The sequence below is a fragment of the Pongo abelii genome, chromosome 16, assembly GCF_028885655.2.
Source record: "Pongo abelii isolate AG06213 chromosome 16, NHGRI_mPonAbe1-v2.0_pri, whole genome shotgun sequence".
Classification (NCBI taxonomy): Eukaryota; Metazoa; Chordata; class Mammalia; order Primates; family Hominidae; genus Pongo; species Pongo abelii.
This window is the reverse complement of record NC_072001.2, coordinates 15,219,908-15,230,030: the sequence shown is the minus strand read 5'-3', so window position 1 is coordinate 15,230,030 and position 10,123 is coordinate 15,219,908. Positions and strand designations below refer to the sequence as shown.

At 49.3% G+C, this 10,123-nt stretch overlaps 1 pseudogene; it reads left to right on the top strand.

Moving 5' to 3' along the window:
• Positions 1–633: 633 nt before the first annotated feature.
• LOC100462293 (golgin subfamily A member 6-like protein 26) lies at positions 634–8,238 on the top strand (annotated as a pseudogene).
• Positions 8,239–10,123: the final 1,885 nt, after the last annotated feature.

Genomic DNA, 10,123 nt, shown 5'->3' with positions numbered 1-10,123 from the left:
TTCAAGGGATTCTCCTGCCTCAGCCTCCCAAGTAGCTGGCATTACAGGCACCTGCCACCATGCCCAGCTACTTTTGTATTTTTAGTAGAGACAGGGTTTCATCATGTTGGCCAGTCTGGTCTTGAACTCCTGAATTCGGGTGATCCACCCACCCCAGCCTCCCAAAGTGCTGGGATTACAGGCATGAGCCATCACGCCGGGCTCAAAAGCTTTGTGTTTTTAAAGATATTAGACATGTTTCTTGTTTTTTGTTTTTTTTTTTAACTTAACACTAATGTAGGAGAATAAGAGAAAGTTTTTCCAAAAAAGAGAAAACATTGTGATTACTTTATCTTATTGGAATGTTGGATACTAAAGTCTGCTTTATCAATCATCAAGCACACTATAAAATTTCCATTTTAATAGGATTTGTACCTCAACTGAGGTAATAAAGTTTTAAAGTTTTTCAAGTGAAAGCCAGCCCCGCCCCTCTCCTGGAGTGGATGGGGACAGCAGTTGCATGGGCAGCTTTCCTTGTGACCACACAGGTCCTTCATGACACGCTGCTGTCTGGCCACAACTCCTTTTCCTTTCATCTTTCTCATTGGCCAATGGGCTTCAAGCATTAAGGCCACGCCCCTATTCTGCATTCTAGTGCAGCCCTGGTTACGCCTCCTCTGGCTCAGTCACACAGCGACGTAGAGGTGACTGGAGGTGTATAGTTGTCCTCACCTGGATCATGCTGATGTGGCCCCAACCCCACATCCCTGACAATCCCCACCTCCCTACCCACCCCCACCTCCCTACCCACCCCCACCTCCCTACCCACCCCCACCTCCCTACCCATCCCCACCTCCCTACACACCCCCACCTCCCTACCCACCCCCACCTCCCTACCCACCCCCACCTCCCTACCCACCCCCACCTCCCTACACACCCCCACCTCCCTACACACCCCCACCTCCCTACCCACCCCCACCCCCCTACCCATCCCCACCCCCCTACCCACCCCCACCCCCCTACACACCCCCACCTCCCTACCCACCCCCACCTCCCTACCCATCCCTACCCCCCTACCCACCCCCACCTCCCTACACACCCCCACCTCCCTACACACCCCCACCTCCCTACACACCCCCACCTCCCTACACACCCCCACTCATCTACCCATCCCCACCCCCCTACCCACCCCCACCTCCCTACCCAACCCACGATGTCCAAAGAAACCCGACAGAACAAATTGGCCGAGGCTAAGGAAAAGGTAAACGCACAAGCACCCTAACCCAAGCTGAGGCCCCCTCTGACAGCTGAGCTGATGCCAGTCTGTGCCACTCCCGAGGCACACCGGGCTGGGCCCCCCCAGTACCTCTGGGATCCCCACACCAAAATCTTGTCAGTCAGCCCAACCCCCACATGAGTCCTGCCCCTGCCCTGCCTGGCACCCCAGGGTGACTTTGAGCAGGTGACTCCCGGGGCTTCCAACTCCATACTCTGCCCTTACCCCCTGCTACCCCAAACCCGACCTCCCTGGGCTCTTTGGGCTCACATCTCCAAGGACCTGGGTGCCCCAGAACCTGCCCTCACCAGTTGCCACAGGGTGACTTTGGGGATGTGACTCCTGGGGCTCCTTGCTCCTTACTTGGCCCTCACCTCCTGCCGCCCCAAGCCTGACCTCCCGGGGCTCTTTGGGGTCATGTCTCCAAGGACATGGGTCCCAATTTTGTGACCCCCCCCTCCCCAGTCTCAATGCGGCCACTTGGGCATTGCACTCATGTGTCCCCCCCACCCCCGCCACTCCACCGAGGAGTGGAATGTAGTGATGTCACAGTCCCTCTACAAACTGTCATTACTACCACAAGACTGCCCTTTGGTCTTAGGACCCAGTCCCCTAAGTGTTCTTGCCCACTTCTGTTTCCTCTGGTTGCAGCACAGGTTTCCAGCTGGAAGGGGAATGGGGACCGTGGGACCTAGAAGAGAGAGGTTTCAGGCTGCCTGACTTCCTTACCACAGACGTTGACAGTGTGAAAAGCCTACACCTCCCCCATGAGCTCCACATGTTGACAGTGTCTCTGGGTGGCAATGGGAGAACGGGTTGGGTTGGGTTTTCTCCCAGGCTTCTACTCTCCAGAGACACTTTAACATTTTTTCTGAGTTCTGCACCTCAGATTTGAATTCTCCATTGTTCTGGGACCAGAGTGCCCCTCAGTCACTGGTTTCTGGAGTGAGATCTGCTTATCTTCTGTGGAACAGATCTTGGGAAACTGGACTTGACAGCTTGAGTCTTCCTCATCTCATCTCAACCTGGGGTACTTTGAGTGCCACAGGATAAATATGGGGCATCTTTCTGAAGCATCAGTTTCCCTTGATTCTATTGAGAGATGAAACATTAATGTACTTAGGGATGAAAGTCACATAGATTTATAAGAGTATACAAGACTTCTCTCTGAAATGAGGCTTGGGTTGTCCTCTTTCTGCTAAATTCCCGGATTTAACAGAAAGGCTGCCTTCTGCCATGAGGATACATTGATGTAAAGATTTGAGAGGTACTGGTGTACTTCTTAACACTGACAGACGTGTGAGGGTGAATAACTCTAAACCACAGAGTGTACAGTTCCTGCCTGCTTAATATTTGCTTTTCTACCTCTGCCTCTGGTTTTGGTCCCTGGCAGCTGCTGATTTGTGGCAAAATCCCAGAGCTCAGAGTCAGAAAACTGAGTTTAAGTTCCATTACTGCCTTTTTTTTCAGCCATGGTATCAATCTCTCTCAGTCACTAAGTGATTGTGACAACATTTCCTACAGTTGGTGGCATTAAATCAGATGGTCTATAAGAGTATTTAGTATAAACTGTAAAGCAAGATGTGACTGTAGGATCTTGTAGTTCTCATGAGTATCATTGCTCTTCCTTTCCACAGTTGAGAGACCATCATGCCCAGACCAGCCCTAGTGTTGGTGCAGGAGCAAGCGACGCCAAAAAGAAGAAAATAAATAATGGCACTAACCCTGAGACAACCACTTCTGATGGTTGCCACTCACCTGAGGAAGTGAGTCTTGGTTGGCCAGGCTCCTTGGGGACAGAGGGCCCAAGGGGTGGTGGAGGGTAATTGTTAAGATTGTGGAAGAACTGCCAGGTACTGGTTAAGAGTTCTGGGTTTGAATCCTACCTCTCCATCTCCTAGGGATATGATTTAGGGCAAATTGCTTGAGCTCTTTGGGCCTCTCTTTTCACATCTGTAAAACAGGAGTGGTATTGTTTTACTTGTATTTGTGAAGTTTAAATGAGATTTATCATTGTGTTTTTATGTTAATCCCTAGTCCAGGGCCTGCTGTAAACTCTCCTTCTTGGGCTTGCATTTCCTGAGGTAGAGTTAGAGAGTATCAGAGGTTTCTGTTAGCTCTGAGAGCCCGACAGTTAAAGGCCCACTAGAATGGAAACCTCGGGGCCAAGGGCTCCTCTCTGCCTTTTCTGACCTCTATCCCTGCTGTGAGGAGCTGTCCCTGGCCCGTATGTGCTCAACGTTTGCTGAATGAATGCACCTTTCTAAATCACAAGCTGGCAGAAGGGAGGGCTTTTCTCACACTCCATCTCCGAAGGTTTCTGTTACTGTCTTTTCAAGAGAATCTAGTTTCAGACTTTGAGTTCCGCGGCTGTGGGCAAAAACCAACAAAGACCCAAATCCTTCTTCTTTGGGAGTTGAGGAGAGTTGACCAGTTCATGTTCCCATTGGGTCTGAGAACTTTGCCCTTAAAATCCATTCCTGACCCCTGCCGACTGCTTCCTGGCCTGAGGAATAGAGTCGAGGGGGCCACCCTCAGTCACCTTCCTTTGACTCTCCCCACAGAAACAACAGAACCGAGCTCAGCTGAAAGAAGTAACATGGTTTCTTTCTTTGCTCATGACATGACTGCTGGGTTTGGGGGGCACTCAGATGTAGAGGCCCCAGTCTCATCTTGCCTACTCCCAGCCTGGGGAGGAAGGCTCACCTCCCAGATTCCACCCCATCTCCACAGGGTCCCTGATAACCTGGTCCCATGGGTGGGCCTGTCCTGGGGCAGGGGGCCATTCTGGGGGCATGTCTCTTGCTCTGGGTCTCTGCCTCCCCCTAGTAGGAGCTCTTTCTTCCTCTTCCTATAGGAAAAGAAGGCGAGCCATCAACACCAGCCAGCCCTAAGGAGGCAGCTAGAGGTGAGTGGAGGGGGTGAAGTTCCCTCCTGTCCTCTGGATGAGGTTTCTTTGCTTCTCTTTCAGCACTTGCTTGTCTTTTCTCCCAAAGGCCCAGGATCATACCATAGAAATCCTTATGTGTCAGAAAATTGAACTGGAGACAGTGCTCTACTACAGCCAGGATGCTGCCGGGAAATTTGAAGGTGGGAATCTGGGCACCCCATCATCCCTCAACCTCGCACTTTCACAGGCCTTTGGGGGAGTCCTTTGGGCCGCATCTCAACCTCTCTCATTCCAGGAGAGTCCCATTATCTGGCAGACCACCTGCATCATTCCTGGCACTTTGAAGGAGAGTTACAGCCGGCTCTCTCCTCTGTGTCCATACAGCACAAGAAGGCAGACAGGGTGAGTCCAATCACCTGCACGGTCCCATGGGAGCCCAGCTTTGCAGATAGAGGAATGAGCCTAAAGGTCCCTTCTGCAGGATGCAGTGTCCTGCCCAGAAGACAGCATGGGCCATTTCTTGCTGCTTTTGTGTGTGGTTGTTAGAGGCAGGTTAGGGCTGAGTCAGCTGCTGTGGGTGAGTTGTGGGGTGCTGTGGGGAGCAAGCACTGGACACAGAGCTCCGAGGCCAAGTGCCCACCCTGCCCATACTTGGCTGCACCCTTGGTCAAATCCTAGGTGGGGGTTAGGGTACTTGTACCATGAAAGTACAGAAGAGTATCTTTAGTATGTTACCATTTGTGTAGAGAGAGGGAACACACATACATGTGTGTGTGTATGTATTATGGTAATATACATAAAACATGTTTGTAAGGATTCGTAAAAACTCAGGAGATAGGAACAGTGTTGGGGGGAGATTTTTCCCTTCTGTACCTTCTGAGGTTTGGACTATGCCAATGTATCGTTCTTTCAAAAATCAACAAAGGATTAATTTCCTTCTCCTTATCTGTGTCCCTACCCCCAGTGAAAGAATGGGCTTAGAGAATCAGATATACCTGGGTTTTGAAATCCCAGCTCTAAGTGATCTTAGGCAGCACTTAACCTTTAATACCCCATGTTTTTCATCTACACAATAGAGATAATAATGGTAACCATCTCCTATGGAGGTTGTGAGGATTAAATGGGATTGTTAGCATCGTGCCTGGTGAAGCACTCAATAAAGGTTCCAACAGTGGTAGTAATAAGAGTAATAGGAATAGCAATATTATCTGATCTCTCTGGGCCCCTGTTAGCCAGCTATCAATTCAATCTCTTTCCGTGTCCCTTCCAGCCTTACTGAGTTCTTTGAAAAACAAGTGAGAGCCAGGTGCGGTGGTGCATGCCTGTAATCCCAGCTACTTAGGAGGCTGAGGCAGAAGAATCACTTGAACCCAGGAGGCGGAGGTTGCGATGAGGTGAGATCGTGCCTGTGCACTCCAGCATGGGCAACAAGAGAGAAACTCCATCTCAAAAAAAAAAAAAAAGAAAGAAAGAAAGGAAAACAAATGAGACCATGGGCTTGGAAATGTCTTGAGAACATGTCGGGTGTGATTGAGAGGGAGCAAGAGTTACTGTGGAGTAGTCACTGTAGCTGTCATTACTGGTCGGCCAGCTGCTCCTCTGCCTGCTCTATCCTGACTTGACCTTTCTCTATTTGCAGTACATCGAGGAGTTAACAAATGAGAGGGACACCATGAGTCTGGAGCTGTATAGGAACATGTAGGATGGGGGAAGTTGGGATGGGAGGTCTGGGAGCCCTTAGTGGGGGTGGTGTGCTGGGAGGTGGGGGGTACAGGTAAGCATGGTGAGTGGCTCATACAGGTTTTCATGTGTGTGCAGGGAAGCTCTAGTGCCGCCTGTGCCACTGACTCATGGGGTAGCCTCAGGCAACTCATGTCCTCTCTCTGGCCTGCCACCTGGGACTTTTAATTCCTGGGGTCCCTTCCAGTGCCATGATTCTGTGGTTGTGGGGTGAGGGTAGAGGGTCGATCACCAAAGTGGTCCTTTCTGTTCTTCATTCATTCCTTTCTCTACTGCCTCTGGCTATAGCATAACCAATGAGGAGCTGAAGGAGAAAAATGCCAAACTACAAGAAAAACTTCGACTCGTAGAATCTGAAAAGTCTGAGATCCAGCTCCACATCAAGGGGCTAAAAAGGAAGCTGGAGAAGGACAAAATCCTGCTGCCACAGGTGAGAGACTGCAGCCCTCAGGGTTGTGGGAGCCCCATCCAGCTGGGACCATGGTCTAGGGATCATGCAGGGTATGGGGAGGGTCCAGCCAAGAGTTGGAAAATTTGGGTCCTTGTTCTGGTCCCACCATAGAATCCTCTAGAGTGTGCTAAAAATCTACAAAGTGGGGACCTGTCTGGGAAATCAGAACCTCAGGGTTAGGGCTTAAAATTTATTTTTAAAGAATCATAGATGAAAACTGTTATTTTATAGATTACATTTATATAGCTAGCTTATGAGTCTATTTCCTTTTCAGGTTCAAACCAACACTTTGCAGGAGGAGAAGATGTGGAGGCAGGAGGAGAAGCTACAGGATCAGAAGGAGAAGATACGGAAGCAGGAGGAGAAGCTACAGGATCAGGAGGAGAAGATACGGAAGCAGGAGGAAAAGATGCGGAGACAGGAGAGAAGCTGTGGGCACAGGAAAAGGAGCTGTGGGAGCAGCAGGAGCAGATGTGGGAGCAGGAAAAGGAGCTGCAGGATCAGGAAAAGAAGATGAAGGAGCAGGAGCAGCAGATGAGGGAGCAGGAGGAGAAGATGTGGGAGCAGGCAGAGAAGATTTGGGAGCAGGAGGAGAAGATGTGGAGACAGGAGGAGAGGCTGTGGCAGCAGGAGAAGCAGATGTGGGAGGAGGAGGAGAAGATGTGGGAGCAGGAGAAGAAGATGTGGAGACAGGAGGAGAAGCTGCAGAAGCAGGAGAAGGAGGTGCATGAGCTGGAGGAACAGATGCGGAAGCAGGAGGTGCAGATGCGGAAGCAGGAGGAGCAGATGAGGAAGCAGGAGGAGCAGATGAGGAAGCAGGAGGAGCAGAGCGGAAGCAGGAGGAGCAGATGAGGAAGCAGGAGGTGCAGCTGTGGAAGCAGGAGAAGGAGCTGCGTGAGCTGGAGAAGCAGATGCGGAAGCAGGAGGAGCAGATGAGGAAGCAGGAGGAGCAGATGCAGAAGCAGGAGGAGCAGGCGTGGAAGCAGGAAGAGCAGAGGCCCGAGCTGGAGGAGCAGATGCGGAAGAAGGAGGAGAAGATTTGGAAGCAGGAGGAGCAGATGCAGAAGCAGGAAGAGCAGATGAGGAAGCAGGAGGAGCAGATGCGGAAGCAGGAGAAGGAGCTGCGTGAGCTGGAGAAGCAGATGTGGAAGAAGGAGAAGCAGATGGGAGAGGTGGAGGAGCAGATGTGGAAGCAGGAGGAGCAGATGCACGAGCTGGAGGAGCAGATGCGGGAGCAGGATGAGAGGCTGCGATTGAAGGAGGAGAGGCTGTGGGATCAGGATGAGAAGATGCGCGAGGAGGAGGAGAAGATGTGGATACAGTAGGAAAGGCTTCGGGAGCAGGAAAAGGAGCTGCGGGAGAAGGAAGAGGAGATGCAGAAGCAGGAGAAGATGTGGGGGCAGGAGGAGAAGATGCGGGAGGAGGAGAAGAAGATGCGGGGGCAGGAGGAGAAGATGCGGGAGAAGGAGAGGATGGGAGAGCAGGAGGAGAAGATGCGGGAGAAGGAGAGGATGGGAGAGCAGGAGGAGAAGATGCAGGAGGAGCGGTGCTCAGAGCCCTGCCTCCCTCCCTCCAAAGACCTTTCTGATAGGAGCCACCCTGGCAGCGTGAAGCCTGCACGAGAGGCCGGGAAGGGTTATTCCCATGACAACCGCACTGCACAGCAGATCATGCAGCTGCTTGGTGGAAGGAAGAATGCCCAGGAGCGCCCAGTCTTAGGCAGCACCTCCTGCATCCCATTCTTCTACCGAGGAGATAAGAAAAAGATGAAGATCATCAGTATCTAAAAGCCGGCACTGTCAACAAGGCCTACAGAAGTGTAAGCTGCCGTGGAACTTTGTGAATATAGTCTGAGAACAAACTTGAAAAAAAGAAAAAAAAAAAAGAAAATTTATTTTAAATTGTGGCAAAATACTCACCTGGCATGGTCGCCCACACTTGTAATCGCAGCACTTTGGGAGGCCTAGGTGGGTGGATCACCTTAAGTCAGGAGTTCAAGACCAGCCTGGCCAACATGATGAAACCCCGTTAAAAAAGTTAGCTGGGCATGGTTGCACATACCTGTAATCCCGGCTACATGGGAGGCTGAGGTTGTAGTGAGCCTACATCACACCACTGCACTCCAGTCTGGGTGACAGAGTGAGACTACACCTCAAAAAAAAAAAAAAGTTTCTACCTGAGGACTATAATATCTATGTACGTTTCTATTGTTTTTTTCTTGGTCTTTCTCATTTAGTCTTGTGTTGTCTTGTCTTATGGCATGCCTAGTAAACTTTTATCTGCCTCCAGAGAGTAGTGACTTTGACTTTATGGCACACAATTGGAGTAAGAGCAGACCGCCTTCATCTGGTTTGGGACTAAGCTAGTTCAAAGCAGGTTTTAGGTTTCATGACAGCTGGTCTATGTTTTATTCATTTGGACTCCTAGGGGTGGCCCTTCCAGGGTCCCCACCAAGGTCCCATCTCCTTCCTGGGACCCAAATTCTCATTAGGTCATTTCAGCCCTGTGAGAGTGCCAAACAGTCAGCTAGGCTCTCCAGCCTCTTAACTATCACTTCACACTCAGTTTCTTAGCCTCTTAGACCTCTACTGTTGAACAATCATCAAATGTGGGAAAAGCACTACAGACTGTCAGGGTCACTTCCTAGGCCTGATCACTCAAGTCCTGGCTGAGGTCTTCAATTACCTTCCAACAACTGTTTTTGATGGTGGGGGGTGGGACACATTTTTTTGTGAGAGTCTAAATAGTTTCTGTGGCATAAATGCATGGTTTAATGGTGCCTGGGTTGTAACAGAAAAGTGTATGGGCAAAAATCATAAGGGAAAAATGATTCATATTTTATGTCTGTCTACATTAGACCTGCTCAGGGAATAGAATTTGGGAATCACATAATAAATAAGAAACTGCATGCTTGATTGAACATTTGCTTTCTTCACTATCAGGACATGGGGACATATATTTTAAGGCTTTTAAAGGCATTTGGGAGAGATTTTATATAGGCCATAAAATGCATTACCCCTCAAAAATAAGAATCACTGAAGAATATAGTTGACTCACAGAAAAAAAAAAATCCTCTCTAATTTTAAGCCGCTATTAGTTCTCTTTACAAAAAACTTGGGAAAGTTATTATTTTTATTTTTTTGCAAACTTTAACCATGACCTCACTTTACTTCCATGTATTTAATTTCACTGAAATGATATTTCAAAGAAAAGCCTTTCTGGAAATTGTTTTTCTTTTAATACCCAAAATTGGAACAACAGCACTCACAGGAGTGAGGCTCCAACCAGTGGATCAGCTGTTTGGCGTGGATGTAGAAGAAGGTGCATTGAAACTCAGTACAGCTGTGTTTAGCCTTAGGCAGGAAGTGTGTTTCTTCAAGTAAACCTAATATACTAAAGATACTCCTGGCAGATGTCTCGTTTCCAGCCCACGGCAAGGTAGACAATCACACAGTTTTAAAGGCAAAGCCATCTTGTCTGTCTCATGGGGACATAAGAACAATCGATTGTTGAAGGAATCCTAGGGCTTTTGGCTTCCAGTACAGACAGACAGATGTGCCTCTCTCGACCTTGCTGAAGCAGGCCCCAAATGTTCACACCTAGAACATGGAGACAAAGAGAGAAATTGAACTTTCCAATATATTCCAGTTTCTTCTAGATTCACATATAGCTCTAAAATGAAGATGAGATTGTTTGCATTGTTGCATTGTTTTGAAATTTTATTATTAAACCCCACAATTCGAAGGCACGGAAATGTTTGCCTAGCATTCAGCACACCCCAAACATT